This window comes from Piliocolobus tephrosceles, chromosome X (assembly GCF_002776525.5).
Source record: "Piliocolobus tephrosceles isolate RC106 chromosome X, ASM277652v3, whole genome shotgun sequence".
In the NCBI taxonomy this organism is placed as follows: domain Eukaryota; kingdom Metazoa; phylum Chordata; class Mammalia; order Primates; family Cercopithecidae; genus Piliocolobus; species Piliocolobus tephrosceles.
Genome location: NC_045455.1, coordinates 53,254,179 through 53,264,081, shown reverse-complemented (window position 1 = coordinate 53,264,081; position 9,903 = coordinate 53,254,179). Strand labels below are relative to the sequence as shown.

General features: G+C 36.2%; 1 pseudogene across 1 annotated transcript; it reads right to left on the bottom strand.

Moving 5' to 3' along the window:
• Positions 1 to 9,278: 9,278 nt before the first annotated feature.
• Positions 9,279 to 9,730, bottom strand: LOC111523898 (annotated as a pseudogene). Its single transcript, XR_002725628.1, has one exon. The product of XR_002725628.1 is annotated as a 39S ribosomal protein L27, mitochondrial pseudogene (transcript).
• Positions 9,731 to 9,903: the final 173 nt, after the last annotated feature.

Sequence of the window (9,903 nt, the reverse complement as noted above, 5' to 3'; positions counted from 1 at the left end):
TATTATACAGCAGTTTTCTACCAAGAGAATACATAGAGCTTTTAATCTCAGCCTATTTTTTACAGCCTCTACCTTCTGCAGCTTGACAACTTTCACATTATGTAGTCCTTTGTCATAAAACCAAATCTCTAGTTGCCATTACTGTCACTACACAGCTCATAGAAGCATAGTGATAGATCTTCAGAAGGGTCAACTACATAGCAAGGAGTTCATCAGAAGCTCTGAAACCAAGTTCTCCATCTAAAAGAATGTGCTTCCAAGAAAGGAATGGTCTATCACAGTTGGTAAACATTGTTCTACATATAGAATTTATACTTTACAAATGCTAATCCCAAAGGAAAATATACTTTTTTCTATAATTTGATATTTCATCTTTAAGGCTGCCAATGCTATAGCAATTTAATATTTTGTATTTATTTGCTATACAAAAAAAGTTTCCTTCAATTTCAATTTCAGTAAATGTGTAAAGAGTATAATACAAGGATTTTGTTTGTTCAGAAAACTCCTGGTACCCCAGCTGATGGTAAATCCAATGTTGTCAAGAGTTTTCTTCAATATTTGTTGGTCAGTGAATTTTATTATTCCTTTTTTATCCTGTTTTGTAAACAAAGATAAGAAAATATTAATTTGAATTAGACATAGTCCCCCTTTTGAAAACATATATTTTCTTACTGAGTTCTATTTGGTAGTTTAATGGTTTGTTTCATTTTTTTTCTTTGTGATGCAATTGAATTACATTAATATTCTTTATATGTTATTTGCTTCAGCAGCTAATACTTCAGTTACCATCCTGTACGCATATAGCCCTTTAGAAGAATTCCATTAATTAAAAAAAATACAGGCTGGGCAACATGGTGAAACCCCATATCTATCAAAAATACAAAAATTAGCTGGGCAGGAGTCGTGTGCCTATAGGCTCAGCTGATTGGGAAGCTGAAGTGAGAGGACCACTTGAGCCCCGGAGGCTGTGGCTGCAGTGAGCTGTAATCACACCACGGCACTCCAGCCTGGGCGATGGTGTGAGACCCTCTCTCCTGAAAACAATAAAAATAACAACAGAAATCACACACAGAAAGCTAAAACACCATTTAATTTTGGCATGTATTTGTTTTTTTCTTTTTTTAATGCTTTACCAAATGTACATTATATTTTTTGAAAGGTTGTTTTTGATTATGGATTCTGATTATTAACTGGCTGTATACAGGTGAGCTTGTCATATAGCTGTTTTTCTATGACAATGAAGTAGTGTTTATAAGATTAATAAACATTAAGCTGTATTAACATAATTTAGGACAACTATTTTTGAAATTTTATTGTTTTTTTAAATTAATTTGAAAGCTTACAAAAGATTTATAAATTATAAGTAAACTGAAAAGTAGGCCCAAACTAGTAAACAATGGAATTCAAAAACAGAAATGATTATAGAATTGAATTACTGATGTTTAATATTTGTCTCCTTAAAAGAGTTCAGATATTTATTTATAAAGTATAGAAATTGAAGAAGGTAGTACTGATGTAATAAATGGAATGCCAGATCTGATCCCACTTTTTAATGACATTTTCTCAAAGATATTATTTGCTGTTGGGGCTTTGTAGCAATATTGGAATGATCAGAAGAAATCTAGCAGATTCATTTGGGTGACCTGTGTTGATTCTTTTACCAGTTGCCAATAGTATGATAATGTCTAAAACTGTGGGTACTTAAAGAAGGTGAACATACTTTCACTATAGGGAAGAGTCTCTGTGAAAGTCTGCCAGACTGGCTTCTGAGAATTAGGTGATTCTATCATAATGTTTATAGTATGCTTTATATAGGAGTTAAATGAGCATAATCTTCAAAAATTTCATTCTTTCTATAAATGGTAGTCTGGCAGTGATGAGAGATAAAAAAAATAAATTATTTCCAAAGTGATATTAACCTTCAAAGATGGGTTATGTCCTATATGATGTGGCTTTACATCATATTACAGAAATATAATTACAGAAATGTTCCTTAAATAACTCAATTGTAGTACCTAAATTTACCTGAAGTAGATCAGGGGTTAAAATAGGAACATGTAAGGAAGGAAGGAAAATAATAAATATTTTCGGATTAAAGACATAGTATCTGTTTCAGCACAGCTTCCTTTGAATAGAGAAAATCTATGATTAATTCCACAGCTGTGGTAATTTATAGCCATATGTACAGAAAGTTGTCCCTTAGCTCTTCCTAGTTTTGGCTTGTGTCCTAGTGTAGCGATTGAAAAGGAATATAATTTCTAATTATGTCTAAGTATGACTTACAATTAATAATGGTAATTTGGCCATATGTGTTTAATTTTGTTCCCTTTCGAAGCACCATTAAAGCAAAAATGAAGTTTAAGACATCAGTATACATGGAAAAGTTGGACTATAAAACAGGATTTGCCACAAAGAGGCTTAATACTTTAATGCAAAAATCTGATTTATGGCTACGGAAACTTTCTGATAACAAGCAAAATTCTACATGATGAACAGTGAACCTAATCACTCAATATACTATTTTTTATACTAAGAATGGCAGCAGCCAAGAGATTTGCCTCCAAAGACAGCTGGAATCACAGGGGAAAAATACGTTAAGTGTGTCTGGTGGTGACTCTCACCACCTACTAAAAGCCGACAGATGTTTCCTCTGAAAGCAAATTTTCAATCAAAGTTTTCATGTCTTATTTTTCCATATAAAGTGAATTAAGTGGGAGCTAAATATCACAGTATTTTAAGGAATTATCTCACAAGAAAGTGTTAAAAAAAAAAAAACGAAAACCATTCCATAACAAAATAAACTTGGAGAAAACAAAGCCATTGTCCATGCAGAAAGTAACTAAAAACAAACCAATGAACAAATATATATTTATGTCATAAGAAATAAAGGGGAAAAAAAGTATATAAAATGTAAAAAAATGTCTGTTAGAGAATGGAAACACTCTCCTGAGAAACTAAGTACATATGATTGTCAAATAAACTGCTATAAATCTTAAAGGATAATTTCAAGGAATTTTCCCAGAGCTGGTGATAAGTCTACTGGTTCTGGTAGAAGAAAATGGTAAAACTACTCTGAAGAGCTAGTTCTATGTATAAATATAATGTGCACACAGAGGGGATTCATCACTAGCATTCATTAAAAATGAATATAAAAAAAATCTATCCAAATGAGACTATTCAGATTAATAAGATTCTGTTAATCAGATAAATGAGTTCTTTTTATGAGTGAAAAAAAAAAAACACAACTTTAAGAAAGGTAGTCAAAAGTAACTTTAAGAAATAAAAATATTTTTATTAAAAAGAAAAACTAGTGGAGAATTAAACAGACTCCATGCAGCAGAGAAAAGAATTAATGAATAAGAATATATAGCAGAGGGAATTGCTTCCTATATTCAGGCGGTACAGAGATTTTACACATGCGCACACACACACACACATACATTTTAAACTTGCTAAGAAATTTGGAAGATGGAACTAAGAAGTTCAGCAATTCTTTGTGTGTAGCTTTAAAATAAACAAACTAGGCAATAAAAACAGAAATAATGTACAAGAATAATCTAGCATTCAAGAGCTCTTGAAGAAAAAAAAAAAGTATAAGTATTTAACCAATCTAGGAGATCAAATATCAGATGAATTTGGGAGATTCAGGAATCACAGATAATCCAGAGGGAAACAAATAGTAATGAAGTAATGTAAGAACATTTGAAAGGATTCATATAAAGTTATATCTAAATTTAAAGGGCTTATTTAATGCTGTTTGTATAAGAAAAGGGGGAAGAACCACTGAATGGTACTATTACAATATTGTAGAATACTAGAAATGCTAACATCTTCCAGGAAGACAGAATAAAAGGTACCTAGGTTAAAATGAGAAATCAAATAATATGTGGATCGTAAAAAGCAGCATTTGAAATCTAAAAAAAAAAAAAAAAAAGAGGCCTATGTGCAATGGCCTCAAAATTCTGAGATAATATGAATTTTTAACTTAGCCAACTTATTAATTAGATAAATTTTTAGATAATTAAAGATTCAGATTTGTGATTTTCTTTTCTTAGAAAGAAATGGGGAACACTCTTCACCAAATAAATAGGAAGCAAAAATGAAGGAAGACATAGGATTCGGGAAATGGGACAAGCAGGCAAGAGACATCTCAGAATAATGGATATGAAAGAATCTGGCCAAAAGCAGTAAATATTAAAGAAGGAGAATAAAGAATAATTAAGAATGTTACAAAAAGATATCAAAATGACAATGAGGAAATTGTCAGTCTCATGATAAATATAGGAAATTTATCATTTAGCCCTCTGCTGTACAGTATTTATATAGTCATATTAATATAAACATATACTAATGACTCAATTAAAATTAGAATCTAATCACCCAAGGAATTGGAGGAGCACTACATGGCAAAATTGAAATAAAGATAATCCTCATTTCTTACAACATGGCACCAATAAATAAAATCTAAAACGTCTAAATTAAAAATAAATCAATAGGAGTATTTTACTTAGAAATATGGAGGTGAAGTCTACTAAAGAACAGTAAAAAATTAGAAAGTTTTGGTTTTGGGAGCAAGATTAAGATGAGGTGACTTGCTATGATTCTATCATTCATTACAAAATTGTTAGTAACATTTTATTAATTAAACTACGTTTATTCATCATATTGATAAGATTGTAGACTTTTTGGATACAAAATTTAATGAATCAAGCTGCCAATTTTTGGTGTTCCTGCAATTGCTTTTGAGGACTTAGTCATAAATCCTTTCCCAAAGCTGATGTCCAGAATGATGTTTCCTAGGTTTTTTTTCTTGGATTCTGTATTAGTTCATTTTCATGCTTTCATACCTGAGATTGGGAAGAAAAAGAGATTTAACTGGACTTACAGTTCCATATGGTGGGGGAAGCCTCAGAATCATGGCAGGAGGCTAAGGATACTTTTCTTATGTGGTAGCGGAGAGAGAAAATGAGGAAGATGCAAAAGTGGAAGCCCCTGATGAAACCATCAGATCTTTTGGGACTTATTAACTACCACGAGAATGGTATGGGGAAAGTTGCCCCCATGATTCAAATTATCTCCCACTGGGTCCTTTCCACAACACATGGGAATTACAGTTACAATTCAAGATGAGATTTGAGTGGGGACACACAGCCAAACAATGTCATTCTGCCTCTGTCTCCTCCAAATCTCATGTCTTCACATATCAAAATCAATCATGCTGTCCAAACAGTCCCCCAAAGCGTTAACATAATTCAGTGTTAACCAAAAAGTCCACTCCAAAGTCTTATCTGAGACAAGGCAAGTCCCTTCTCCCTATGAGCCTGTAAAATCAAAAGCAAACTCGTTATTTCCTAGATACAATGGGCATACAGGTATTGGGTAAATACAGCTGTTCTAAATGGGAGAAATTTGTAGGGCCCATGAAGGTCTGAAATCCAGAGGATTTAAAAGCTCCAAAATGATCTACTTTGACTCCAGGTTTCACATCCAGGTCACGCTGATGCAAGAGGTGAGTTCCCATGGTCTTGGGCAGCTCTGCCCTGTACCTTTGCAGTGTACAGTCTCCCTCCCAGATGCTTTCACAGGCTGGAATTGAGTGTCTGCAGCTTTTCCAGGGGCATGGTGTAAGCTGTTGGTGGATCTACCATTCTGGGGACTGGAGGACGGTGACCCTCTTATCGCAGCTCCACTAGGTGGTGCTTCAATAGGGACTCTCTGTGGGGGCTCTGACCCCACGTTTCCCTTCCACACCGGCCTAGCAGAGGTTCTCCATGAGCGCCCCACCCCTGAAGTAAACTTCTGCCTGGGCATCCAGTCATTTCTATGCAACTTCTGAAATCTAGATGATGGTTTCCAAACCCCAATTCTTGACTTCTGTGCACTTGCAGGCTCAACACCACATGGTAACTCCCAAGGCTTGGGGCTCGCACCCGCTGAAGCCATGGCCAGAGATGTGTATTGGCCCCTTTCAGCCGCAGCTGGAGCAGGTGCAACACAGGGCACAAAGTCCCTAGGCTACACACAGAATGGAGATCCTGGGCCCAGCACAGGAAACCGTTTTCTCTAAAGCCTCCAGACCTGTGATGGGATGGGCTGCTATGAAGACCTTTGACATGCCCTGGAGACATATTCCCCAGGGTCTTGGGAATTAACTTTAGGTTCCTCCTTACTTGTGCAAATTTCTGCACCAGGCTTGAATTTCTCCTCAGAAAATGGACTTTTCTATCACATTGTCATACTGCAAATTTGTCAAACTTTTATGCTATGCTTCCCTTATAAAAGTAAATGCCTTTAGCAGCCCCAAAATCACCTCTTGAATACTTTGCTGCTTAGAAATTTCTTTTGCAAGATACCCTAAATCATCTCTCTCAAGTTCAAAGTTCCACAAATCTCTAGGGCAGGGGTAAAATGCCTCCAGTCTGTTTGCTAAAACATAACAAGAGTCACCTTTGCTACAGTTCCCAGCAAGTTCCTCATCTCCATTTGAGACCAACTCAGCCTAAACCTTATTGTCCATATTTCTATCAGACTTTTGGTCAGAGCCATTCAACAAGTCTCTAGGAAGTTTCAAACTTTCCCACATTTTCCTGTCTTCTTCTAAGCCCAAGAAACTGTTCCAATCTCTGCCTGTTATCCACTTCCAAAGTCACTTTCACATTTTTGGGTACCCTTTCAGCAACGCCCCACTATACTGGTACTAATTTACTGTATTAGTCTGCTTTCACACTACTGATGAAGACATACCCAAGACTGGGAAGAAAAGAGGGTTAATTGGACTTACAGTTCCACGTGGCGGGAGAGGCTTCAGAATCATGGCGGGAGGTAAAAAATACCTCTTACATGGCAGTGGCAAGAGAAAATGTGGAAGATTCAAAAGCAGAAACCCTGATAAAATCATCAGATCTTCTGTGACTTCTTCACTACCATGAGAACCATGGTAGTGATTCCTCATGGGGGAAACCACCCCCATGATTCAAATTCTCTCCCACGGCATCCCTCCTACAACACCTGGAAATTATTAGAGTCCAATTCAAGATGAGATTTGGGTGGGGACACAGAACCAAACCATGTCAGATTATTATAGTTTGAGACCTTCAATTTAACTCTTTAATTCGTCTTGAGTTAATTTTGTATCTGGTGAAAGGTAAGGGCCTTATTTCATTTTTTTCTGCATATGGATAGCCAGCTGTCCCAGCACCATTTATGGAATAGAAAATCATTTCCCCATTGCTTATTTGTTGATTTTGCTAAAAACCATATGGCTGTAGGTGTGTGATTTCATTTCTGAGTTCTCTATTCTGTTCTATTGCTCTATAAGTCTGTATCTGTACCAGTACCATGCTGTTTTGGTTAGTGTAGCTTTATAGTTTAGTTTGATGTTGGGTAGTGTGATGCCTCAGCTTTGTTCTTTTTGCTTAGGATTGCTTTGGCTATTCAAGCTCTTTTGTGGTTCCATATGAACTCTAGGATATATATATATACCTATAATATGTTATATATAACATATATAACATTATATAATATTATATATAACATATATTTATATTATATATATATATATATTTATTTATTTATTCCTAGTTCTGTGAAAAATGAGGTCAGTAGTTTGACAGAAACGATGTTGAATCTTAGGCAGTTGGGCCATTTTAATGAGCTTGATTCTTTCAATTCATAACCACTAGATTGTTTTCCCAATTATTTACATCATCTGATTTATTTCAGTGTTTTCTAATGTTTCTTGTAGAGATCTTTTATCTCCTTGTTAGATCTATTTCTCAATATTTTATTTTTTTAATGGCTATTTTAAATGGGAATAAGTTCTTGATAGGGCTCTCAGCTTGAATGTTATTGGTATATAAAAAAGCTATTGATTTTTGTACATGGATATTGTACCTTGAAATTTTACTGAAGTTATTTATCAGCTCCGGGAGCCTTTTGGCAGAGTCTTTAGGGTTTCCATACCTATTCTAGGTATAGAATCATATCATCCAGGAAGAAAAATATTTTGACTTATTTTCCTATTTGGATACCTTTTATGGCTGATTGCTATGGCTAGCACTTCCAATACTGTGTTGAATAGGAATGGTGAAAATGGACATTCTTATTTTGTTCCAGTTTACAAGGGGAATGTTTATGTGTTTTGCCCATTCAGTAGGGTGTTGGCTGTGGGTTTGTTATAGATGGCTCTCATCATTTTAAGGGATGTTACTTTGATGCTTTTTTTTTTTTTTTTTGAGGGTTTTTATCAGGAAAGAATATTGGACTTTACTCAAAAAATTTTCTATGTCTATTGAGATGATTAATTTGTTTTTGTTTTAATTCTTTTTATGTGGTGAATCACATTTCTTAATTTGCATTGTTGAACCAACCTTGCATCCTAAGAATGAAGCCTACTTTATCATGGTGAATTAACATTTGATTTGCTGTTATATTCAGTTCGATAGTATTTTGCTGACAATTTTTTTTGCATCTGTGTTCATCAGGGATATTAGCCAGTAGTTTACATTTTTCTTTGTGTCTTTACCATGTTTTGGTATTAGGGTGATGCTGGCTTCACAGAACGAGTTAAGAGTACTTCCTCCTGGATTTTTGGAATAGTTTCAGTAGAATTGGTACCAGCTCTTTTTTGTACATCTGTTAGAATTTGAGCTGGGCACAGTGGTGCACACCTGTAATCCCAGCTCCTTGGGAGGCTGAGGCAGGAGAATCACTTGAATCCAGGAGGTGGACGTTGCAGTGAGCCAAGATTGTGCCCTTGCATTCCAGCCTGGGCAACAGAGTGAGAGTCCATTTCAATATATATATATATATGTGTATATATATATGCTGTGAATCCAACTGGTCCCTGGCTTTCTTTGGTTGGTAAGTACATAATATAATGTTCCATGATTGTGTGATTAATGTTTTCCTTTGGAGGAAAAATTACTGATTTTCTTTGGATTATATCCAAAAACATTACTTTAAATGCTAAGTACATTTTTCCAAGCTGCATTATAATATCTTTGGGTTTATGCAATGACAAAGAAAACAATGTCTTTTTACTTTTTTTTTTTTTTTTTTTTTTTTTTTCCATGACTCTGGCTCTCTTTATTATTTTTGGCCCCAGGTCAGGTCTCCCAAAGGGTTTCCCAGCAGTCACTTCAGAGTCTCCTGCAGAGTCACCATCAAGCAGACCTCTTCCTTGGGAGGCCACGTCGTCGCCCCAACCCTTGACTTCTGATATCACCATCTCCTGTCACCTGGGCTCCAGGCTCTGTCTGATGGCCTCAAACAGGACATCAAAGCATAGCTACCAGTTTGAAGGTGTCCTCCAGCTTGGCAGGAACCACGTGGACAAAAGCCTTATAGAGCACAGCACCCTTGGGCAGCCTGGTGATCAGATCCACAGCCTCCGTGTTTCTGAGATGAGGTACGTAGACCTCCTTAGTGTAGCAGGCTGTCCGCTCTTCCAGGGCATACAGACATTTATTCTTCCCAAGACCCACATGGGCACCTGGGTGCCAGCGGAAATGATTCTGTGTTCCAATGATGTTCCCAGCATGAACATAGTGACCTTCCATTTTCTTAATGCCTAGGCGTCTGCCTGATGACTTTCCACCAAGGTTTTTGGAGCTACCACCTGTCTTCTTGGATGCATATCTGACAGCAAGAGCTGTAGCCGGAGTGGAGCTCAGCAAGGATGTAACGGCTGTCCAAGTCTTCAGCGCCAGCACCACAGAAGCCATGTTTGTGTTCACCTGTCTTTTTACTTTTAACTGATTTCAAATAGTCAAAAGTATTTCTTAAATTTTTAGAAAAAAAATGTTCAAGGCTGGGCGCGGTGGCTCACGCCTGTAATCCCAGCACTTTGGGAGGCCGAGACGGGCGGATCACGAGGTCAGGAGATCGAGATCATCCTGGCTA